This window comes from Cyprinodon tularosa, unplaced genomic scaffold, assembly GCF_016077235.1.
Source record: "Cyprinodon tularosa strain WSP-4 unplaced genomic scaffold, ASM1607723v1 ctg1068, whole genome shotgun sequence".
NCBI lineage: Eukaryota > Metazoa > Chordata > Actinopteri > Cyprinodontiformes > Cyprinodontidae > Cyprinodon > Cyprinodon tularosa.
Window position 1 is genome coordinate 199498 of NW_024037858.1, and position 11108 is coordinate 210605.

Below are 11108 nucleotides of genomic sequence, written 5' to 3' on the forward strand. Positions count from 1 at the left end.
TCTAATTAAAATCTTAAGTCAATATAATAGTAACCCTTGGTGAAAACCAATAACAAAATTGTGTCGATATGACCAAAAATGTTAAGTAGATATAACTGGAAAAAAAACTATAATTAAAAAAAAAAAGGTGTTACATTTACTTAATGTTTTACCTGAATTACATTTTTATTCAACTATCAATTATCAAAATTAATATGTTACATATACTTAATATTTTAACTATATTTATCCTTTATGTTCAAGACTACAATACACTTCACATCGACACCCTAAATGAAGCAACTGCACAAATATGACATTTTAATTACACTGTAAACCCCAACAGGTTCAATGAACTCAAAATATTTGATGAAACTGATTACCTCAAAATATTTACCTATGTTAAAGAATATTTTAAGTAATTTCTACTTAAAATGAGACTTTTGTTAGTGCTCAAAATCTTTGAGGACAAGGATAAAATTAAAAAGAATAATGTGAGAAAAAGATGTTTTAAGTAATTACTACATTAGTTAGACAAGCTCTTTACACTTAAAATCTTTGAGCAAATGAACAACATTAAAACAAATACTTTCAACAAACAAACATTTTAAGTAATTACTACTCTAAACTAGAAAAAGCTGTTTCGGAGAAACAGCAAGTGGGAATGCTTTTGCTTAATGAAAAAACCTGAAATTAACTGCAAAACATATGAAAATGTGATAGCAAGTCATTAGAAACTTCAAACTGCAGAAAACAATTAAATCATCTGAAGATTTTGTAGGGTAGAATCATTTGGCAGTAAAATGGCAGAAACAGACTCATCTTAAAAGCTGCACAGCCAAACCATACATGATATCAAAAAATGTGTTCAATGTGGACACTAGAAGGGTCTAAATGTAATGTCTCCCAAGTTTCTAGAAAAAGTTCTAAAGAAATTTTGAAGGGGGGCCACCTACTTTCCAGAAACATGTCAGGCGTGTTATGAATTAGCAGCAAACAGAAGAGCTTAATTCCTGTCCAGAAAGAGAGCAGAATGGATCCAAAGTTCACAACATAGGCTGAAAAGTATTAAATTAGCTGAATTAGAAAATAAATTACAATCAAAAACTTGAATCTTATCTGGTTGAAGAAAAAAGTAGTAGTTTAAGGATGGGAAGTAAAATGAGGAAGATGGTATTGAATAAGTATAAAAATTTTGAAATCATATGTGGAAATGTCAAGACTTGGCAAAACAATTTGAAATTATTTAAAATGTGTCGGTTGATCAGCATAAAGAAAACAGTGTCATCATTTGAGGATTGAAAATCTACAAACCTATGTGCAAGACCGACCATGACAAGCAGAGGAAGGACAGAGAGAGAAGCTTATAGAAAGAGAGCTAATACCACTTAAGGAGCTGCATTTATCAAAAAAAAACTAACCTGCATGATACGAGCTGCTGTGGTGATGAAAGCACCGTTGGCAGGCTTAGCCTGCATGTTACGAGGTTAGCAGAGGCTTTATTACAGTGTAAATCCTAGAGCCTTATTAAGAAATGCAAACTGAGGTGTGTGGTCAACAGGCCTTGGTAGGGTTGGGAATTGAAAAGATTTTCACGATTCCGATTCCCTTTTCGATTCTATGAAACGATTCGATTCTTTATCGATTCTTTTTTCGATTCCAATTTGGGGGAAAAAGGAGAACAAACAGTTTGATTATCAGAATCAACTTTGTTTACTTAACTATTGCACAATCTTACAAAATCAACAAGATCAAGATGTCCACAGGAAATGTGAAACTGGAGTAACATCTGTGTTTAAATGAAAAATGAATACAAGAACAAACTTAATAACCAACCATGTCTAATAACAAATGATGGGATAATAACCTATTTTAAATAACAAAAAATACTAATTATAAAACAGTAGTAGGGAAAATTAACAGTTATTTTGCAGAAAGATGAGCATATCTGCTTTTTCTGGAAGGATACGGGATCTTTCAGGGCTTATGGTGTCTCCAGCCGTGGAGAACACCCTCTCAGATGGAGTGGAGGAAGCCTGCACACAGAGGTAGTTTTCAGCCAGTCCAGATAGCAAGGGCAGCGTATCTTGCTTGTTCCACCACCACAGTGTGGCGCTATCCCTGCAGGGGATGGAGGGCAAGCTTTTATAGAGCTGGATTTCCTGATCTACCCTCTGGGCTAAGGAAAGACGGGGCTTTGATTCACAAAGTGACCGCAGCTCGTTGTCTTCCTCCACGAATAGTTCTTCCAACTTGCGTAACTTGCGTAACTTACGTAACTTACGTAAAAAACGTGACGTAAGTCGTGCTCCCCAGAGCCGGCGCTCTAGGCTCTGGTGCTGCGGGAATCGAAAAAAGAATCGTTCAGCGAGCTGCCAAACGATGCCATGGAATCGGAAAATACGGAACCGGTTCTGAACAGGAACCGGTTTTCGATTCCCATCCCTAGGCCTTGGTAGTGTAATTTAAAGAAATTTGTTGACTTTGGGTCATAGCTACAAGCCATACGGCACAATGAATGAGTGTGCGTAAGGAAGAGGCTTTTATTTTGTAGGGTCCCTTTAGTCTTATTTTGAAAGTCTATCATGGATGTGTTTCAAGGGAAGGGTCATGCCCAGCAGTGATATAGAATCCATTTCTAAATATGAAATCACTGGTTTTCCATGTTATTGGGTGATTAGATAATGTATTACAGCATAAATGGGAGACTTTTATTGTGAAATTCGCTCTGGGGTATGTTGTGAAAAGGTCCCTAGAGTCTAAAAGAATCAAGCTGGTAGAGTTTGGGTCATAATGCGGAGCCATTTGCATCAATTAATGCACGAGTATAACATAGAGGCTTTTATTGTGTAGGGTCACTGGAGTCTTATTTTGAAAGTCTAGAAGGGTTGTGTGTTGAGAAAAGGGTCAGACCCAGCAATGATACTTGATGACTTTCCAATTGTTAAATCATTCTTTTCCCCTGTTATTAGGGCAGTAGATGAAATGGCAGTGGGAGGCTTTTATTTTGAAATTTGCTGTGGGGTGTGTTTTGAATAGCCCCCTAGAGTCTAATTTTTAAAAAAAGTGGTTGAGTTTGGGTTATAATGTTCAGCCATATGCTGGGAAAAAAATGAGTTTAATGTAGGGGCTTTTATTTTGAAGGGTCCCCGGGGTCTTATTTTGAAAGTCTATCAGGGTTGCGTGTGAAGGGAAGGGTCATGGCCAGTAGTCATATTGTATCCTTTTCCAAATGTTAAATCAGTGTTGTCTCCCTCCATTAGATTAAAATGTGCTGTTTAAAGTGGTGGAGGTAAAATCTCTTTGAAGCACGGTTACCTTGACGACGTTAACAAGCCTGTCAGTGACAGAGAGGCATGCGCTTCACTTTTGTTCCTTTGTTCTCAGGCTTTTTTGAATGGGAATATCAGCTCCGAACAAACAAGTGCTGAAGACAAACCGTAAATGGTATCTAAAACATTCTTTCAGTCTAAGCGAGAGCTATCCTTTGTCTCCAATTGGGGTAACTTTCATGGCTGTAGCTCATTCACAACCTTAATGGGAAGGAGGAATATAAAGGTTTGAGGCTCCTGCTGGTCTCATTGAATAACATGCAGCTCAATGGTAGAGCAGAACTCTCAAAAGCAAAACTTTCCCTCCGAACAAACGAGTGTTGAGCCAAAACCGTAAAAGGTATTCAAAAAATTCTTTCACTGTTGGCGTCAGCCATCCTTCGGCTTCGACTGTGCCAACTTTCATGTTTCTACTAAAAACTATTTGGCCACGGTGACGATGTAAAAATGTGCATTTTCTGAGTTTGAGGATTTTTCTCAGAATCAGCGTTTTCCTATGCCCGAACAAGTCAGCTAAAAAGCTAAACCATAAATGATATTGAAGAAATTCCTTCACTGTGAGTGCTAGAAGGTTCTGAAGATGTTGTATACCAAGTTTCATGTTAGTACATCAAATAGTTAATAAATGGGAGCGATACGAAAATATGTATCGTTTTGAATTTTGTCTGTGATTTTTGGAAAATCTCTCATTGGATTTCTATTGGGGAAGTGTGGACTTCTTCATGGTCTGGGCCAAACTGTCGGAAAACCGTAAATGCCACACAAATGAGGGTTATATTTCCTGAATCCTGACAAAAATCCCTACGTTTTGATGTATAATTTATTTCAATTGAGTTAAAAATGAGGGACTGAGAAGAATTTGTTCGGAAAAACCAGAACAGCTCAAAAGCTAGAGCACGCACTCTAGCAGTTGAAGAATTCCGTCCATAGACTTCCATTATAAATCTGAAAATCTTAAAAATTTCTTTTAAAGTTTGAAGCTTCACTGAAGCAAAACTGTAAAAGTTAGCAGAAAGCCGAGTAAAACAGTAATAGCAGAAAGATACGGAAACATTTTAAAAGTTGAATGGTGTTTCTAGCTAAAAGTATGCTGAAGTAGTTAAAGGTCAAAGATGATGAAGGTTTAGCTGAATTTTGCTGAAATCTAAGAATTCTACATGCATTTCAATGGGACAAAAAAAACGCAGAAAAAGCTGAATAACGCGAAAACTACCCAAAAATATCTTTACCAAAAGACATAGCAGAATTCTCCTGAACGAGCTGAACGTTTTGATACCAAAATTGTTGAAATCGGTTGAAAACTGCGGGACTAGTTAGAGTCAGAAAAATTTAAAGTGAACAACAATAAGTGGGAATGCATAAGCATTCCCACTTGACTAGAAAAAGCTGTTTCGCAGAAACAGCAAAGTGGGAATGCTTTTTTTGCTGAATGAAATAATAAAAATTAGCGAAAGAAACTGCGAGAAGAAAAAGAAGCACAAATTAGCTGAGGAACATATGAAAATGTGAAAGGAAGTAATCAGAAACTTAAAACTGCAGACAACAATTGAATCATCTGAAGATTTTGTAGGGTAGAATCATCTGGCAGTAAAATGGCAGAAACAGACTCATCTTAAAAGCTTTACAGCCAAACCATATATGACATCAAAAAATCACTGGAAGCGTCTTAATGTAATGTCTCCCAAGTTTCTAGAAAAAGTTCTAAAGAAATCTTGAAGGGGGGCCACCTACTTTCCAGAAACATGTCAGGCGTGTTATAATTTAGCAGCAAACAGAAAAGCTTAATTCCTGTTCAGAAAGAGAGCAGAATGAAGCCAAAGTTCACAACATAGGCTGAAAAGTATTAAATTAGCTGAATTAGAAAAGAAATTAAAATAGAAAAACTTGAATCTTATCTGGTTGAAGAAAAAAGTAGTAGCTTAAGGATGGGAAGTAAAATGTTGAGGAAGATGGTATTGGTATCAAAATTTCGAAATCATATGTGGAAATGTCAAGACTTGGCAAAACAATTTGAAATTATTTAAAATGTGTCGGTTGATCAACATAAAGAAAACAGTGTCATCCTTAGAGGACTGAAAATCTACAAACCTATGTTTAACACTGACCATGAGAAGCAGAGGAAGGACAAAGAGAAGCTTATAGAAAGAGAGTTAATAAAACTTGAGGAGCTGAATTTACCAAAAAACTAACCTGCATGTTACGAGCCACTGTGTTGATGAAAGCAGCATTGGCAGGCTTAGGCTGCATATTACGAGGTTAGCAGATGCTTTATTACAGTGTAAATCTTAGAGCCTTATTAAGAAATGTGCACTGAGGTGTGTGATCAACAGGCCTTGGTAGTGTAATTTGAAGAAATTGGTTGACTTTGGGTCATAGCTACGAGCCATACGGCACAATAAATGAGTGTGTGCAAGGAGGAGGCTTTTATCTTGTAGAGTCCCTTTAGTCTTATTTCAAAAGTCTATCATGGATGTGTGTCAAGGGAAGGGTCATCCCCAGCAGTGATATAGAATCCATTTCTAAATGTAAAATCACTGGTTTTCCATGTTATTGGGTGAATACATGCTGTATCAGAACATAAATGGGAGACTTTTATTGTGAAATTCGCTCTGGGATATGTTTTGAAAAGTTTTTTAGAGTCTAATAGAATCAAGATGGTAGAGTTTGGGTCATAATGCTGAGCCATTTGCATCAAGTAATGCACGAGTATAACATAGAGGCTTTTATTTTGTAGGGTCACTGGAGTCTTACTGTGAAAGTCTAGCAGGGTTGTGTGTTGAGAAAAGGGTCAGACCCAGCAATGATACTTCATGAATTTGCAATAATTGAATTGCTACTTTTACCTGTTTTTAGTTCAATAGATGAAGTGGCAATGGGAGGCTTTTATTTTGAAATTTGACATTAGGCGCATTTTGAAAAGCCCCATGGAGTCTAATTTTTGGTTAGGTTGAGTTTGGGTGATAATGTTGAGACATATTCTGTAAAAAAAATAAGAGTATAATAAAGAGGCTTTTATTTTGTAGGGTCCCCGGAGTCTTATTTTGAAAGTCTATCAGGGTTGTGTGTCAAGGGAAGGGTCATAGCCAGTAGTCATATGTTATCCATTTCCCAATGTTAAATCAGTGTTGTCTCCCTCCATTAGATTAAAATTTGCTGTTTAAAGTGGCAGAGGTAAAATCCCTTTGAAGCTCGGTTACCTTGACAACGCTTAACGAGCCTGTCAGTGAGAGAGAGAAACGCGCTTCACTTTCGTTCCTTTCCTCTCAGGCTTTTTTGAATGGGAATATCAGCTCCAAACAAACGAGTGCTGAAGACAAACCATAAATGGTATCTAAAAAAGTCTTTCAGTCTAAGCGACAGCTATCCTTTGTCTCCGATTAGGGTAACTTTCATGGCTGTAGCTCATTCACAGCCTTAATGGGAAGGAGAAATATAAAGGTTTGTAAATCCTGCTGGTCTCATTAAATAACATGCAGCTCCATGGTAGAGCAGAACTCTCAAAAGCAAAACTTTCCCTGCGAACAAACGAGTGGTGAGCCAAAACCGTAAAAGGTATTCAAAAAATTATTTCACTGTTGGCGTCAGCCATCTTTTGGCTTCGACTGTGCCAACTTTTATGTTTCTACTAAAAACTATTTGGCCACGGTGACGATGTAAATATTTGCATTTTCTGAGTTTGAGGATTTTTCTCAGAATCAGCGGTTTCCTATGCCCGAACAAGTCAGCTAAACAGCTAAACCATAAATGATATTGAAGAAATTCCTTCAATGTGAGTGCTAGAAGGTTCTGAAGATGTTGTATACCAAGTTTCATGTTAGTACATCAAATAGTTAATAAATGGGAGCGATACGAAAATATGTATCGTTTTGCATTTTGTCTGTGATTTTTGGAAAATCTCTCATTGGATTTCTATTGGGGAAGTGTGGACTTCTTCATGGTCTGGGCCAAACTGTCGGAAAACCGTAAATGCCACACAAATGAGGGTTATATTTCCTGAATCCTGACAAAAATCCCTACGTTTTGATGTATAATTTATTTCAATTGAGTTAAAAATGAGGGACTGAGAAGAATTTGTTCGAAAAAACCAGAACAGCTCAAAAGCTAGAGCACGCACTCTAGCAGTTGAAGAATTCCGTCCATAGACTTCCATTATAAATCTGAAAATCTTAAAATTTTCTTTTAAAGTTTGAAGCTTCACTGAAGCAAAACTGTAAAAGTTAGCAGAAAGCCGAGTTAAACAGTAATAGCAGAAAGATACAGAAACATTTTAAAAGTTGAATGGTGTCTCTAGCTGAAAGTATGCTGAAGTAGTTAAAGGTCAAAGATGATGAAGGTTTAGCTGAATTTTGCTGAAATCTAAGAATTCTACATGCATTTCAATGGGCCAAAAAAACGCAGAAAAAATAGAATATAGCGAAAACTACAAAAAATATCTTTACCAAAAGACATAGCAGAATTTTCCTGAACAAGCTGAACGTTTTGATACCAAAATTGTTGAAATCAGTTGAAAACTGACTAGTTAGAGTCAGAAAAATTACAAGTGAAAAACAATAAATGCATAAGCATTCCCACTTGACTAGAAAAGTTATTCACAATCATTTATTTTGAGGAAGTTGATGAACTGAAACATAATAATTTCACAAACTAACATTTTAAGTAATCACTACTTACATTTTTGATAAGTTTAATGAACCTGATCATTTTGAAACTAATGTTAAAACTAACAAAATTGACACTGGACACGGAGTTGATTTTTTTAAGTTATAAGTGGGAATGCTTATGCATTCCCACTTATTGTTTTTCTGTTTATATTTATCAAGTGGGAATGCTTATGCATCTCTGTTGAGGATAGATACTCTATCAGATAAATTTTACATCAAAACGTAGGGATTTTTGTCAGGATTCAGGAAATGTAACGCTCATTTGTGTGGCATTTACGGTTTTCCGACAGTTTGACCCAGACCACGAAGAAGTCCACACTTCCCCAATAGAAAGCCAATGAGAGCTCTCTGAAAATCCGAACTGAAAATAAAAAAAAACAGACTTTTTCGTATCGCTCCCATTTGGGAACCATTTGACGTAGCAACATGAGCCTTGTGGAAGTTGTTCCTCAGACCTTCCTAGCACTCACATTGAAGGAAGTGTGTTGATATCTTTTATCGTTTAGCCAGGAAAAAGGGTTGTTCGGGGGTAACAAATCTGTCCGAACCCCAAAATCAAGATTTTGATAATTATACACTTTTTTACATCGTCACCACGCCTAGACGAAATATTGTAGAAATATAAAAGTTACACCAGTTGTAGTCCAAAGATGGCTGACGCTCACGGTGAAAGAATTTTTTGAATACCTATTACGGTTTTGGCTCACCGCTCGTTTCTTCGGAGGGAAAGTTTTGCTTTTGAGAGCTCTGCTCTACCATGTGACTCCATGTTATTTAATGAGACCAGCAGGATTTATAAACCTTTATATTTCTCCTTCCCATTAAGGCTGTGAATGAGCTACAGCCATGAACGTTATCCCAATTGGAGAGAAAGGATAGCTCTCGCTTAGACTGAAAGAATTTTTTAGATACCGTTTACGGTTTGTCTTCAGCACTCGTTTGTTCGAAGCTGCTATTCCCATTCAAAAACGCCTGAGACGAAAGGAACGAAAGTGATGCGCATGTCTCTCTGTCACTGACAGGCTCGTTAAGCGTTGTCAAGGTAACCGTGCTTCAAAGGATTTTACCTCCACCACTTTAAACAGCACATTTTAATCTAATGGAGGGAGACAACACTGATTTAACATTAGGAAGTGGATACAATATGACTACTGGCCATGACCCTTCCCTTCACACGCAACCCTGATAGACTTTCAAAATAAGACTCCGGGGACCCTTCAAAACAAAAGCCCCTACATTAAACTCATATTTTTTTTCCCAGCATATGGCTCAACATTATGACCCAAACTCAACGACTTTTTTAAAATTATACTCTAGGGGGGGTTTCATAACACACCCCACAGCAAATTTCAAAATAAAAGCCTCCCATTTCCACTTCATCTACTGCCCTAATAACAGGGGGAAAGAGTGATTTAAGGATTGAAAAGTCATCAAGTATCACTGCTGGGTCTGACCCTTTTCTCAACACACAACCCTGCTAGACTTTCAAAATAAGACTCCAGTGACCCTACAAAATAAAAGCCTCTATATTATACTTGTGTATTAATTGATGCAAATGGCTCAGAATTATGACCCAAACTCTGCCAGCTTGATTCTATTAGACTCTAGGGACCTTTTCACAACATACCCCAGAGCGAATTTCACAATAAAAGTCTCCCATTTATGCTCTAATATATTATCTATTCACCCAATAACATGGAAAACCAGTGATTTCATATTTAGAAATGGATTCTATATCACTGCTGGGCATGACCCTTCCCTTGACACACATCCATGATAGACTTTCAAAATAAGACTAAAGGGACCCTACAAAATAAAAGCCTCTTCCTTATGCACACTCATCATGAGATGATGATTGGCATAAGGACTCATGATGATATCATCATGAGTGTTTATGATATCATCATAAACACTCATGATGATATCATCATCATGAGATTTGCAAACAGAAAATATAAAGTCAGTCTTTTGCGACAAGCCAAGAAGCTAAAAGGTTCAAAAGTTTATATTAATGAACATTTGACGAAGAGCAATGCTGATATTGCAAAGAGAGCTCGTTACCTGCGTAAAGAGGGAAAAATACAGGCAACATGGTCCTCAAATTGTAAGATTTATATAAAACTTAATGGTGCACCTGAGCAGGCACGAGTTTTAGTAGTCAGGAGTCAGAAGGATTTAGAAAAATTTGTATGAGTCTGTGGTTTTTTTGATGTCATGCTGTTTTTAGTTTTATAGTTGGATATATTTAATGTTCTTTTTGATAGCTTATGACTGTGCCCAGTAAGGATATGCTTTACATTAAGTTGAACTTGCATAAGGGACTTGTGTTGGCTCATGTGAATGTATGTAGTTTACGTTACAAGTACCTGGACGTGGAGCAAATTGTCAGAGATAATTGTATCAACATCATTGCTGTTTCTGAGACCCATCTTGATCATTCCATCTCTGACTCAAGCATAGCCATTGATGGTTTTTCTGTTTTTAGGAAAGACAGAAATAGATTTGGGGGTGGAGTGGCTATTTATGTACAAAATAACTTACCTGCCAAAATACGCTTTGATTTGATGAGGGAGGACATCGAAGCATGCTGTGTACAAATACACGTGCCTTATTTAAAACCACTTTTAGTTTGTTGCTTCTATAGACCCCCTAATGCAGATGCTGTATATATGACTGGGTTGTGTGAAATGTTTGATAAGATATCAGATAAAAATAGAGAGATTTATCTGCTGGGTGATGCAAATGTTGACTGGTTGGTGCATTCTTGTCCTAACAGGAAAACGTTACTCTCTATATTGAGTGCATGTAGTCTGTCCCAAATTGTTGAAGTCCCCACAAGAATAACTATTGGTAGTGATGGAACTATTTCTGGGACATGCATTGACCACATCTACACAAATGCTGCTCTCCAGTGCTCTAAGGTAATCTCTGTGCCTGTAGGTTTTAGTGACCATAATATAATTGCTATTAGTAGAAAAACAAAGATTCCAAAACCTAAAGCTAAAATCATTTTAACACGGTCCTATAAGCAATTTAATGAAGATTTATTTGTAAGTGAAATCGCTAATGCAAACTGGAATATGGTTTGCAGAGATGGCAAAAGTACTCACTTTCCGTACTTGAGTAAAAGTACAGA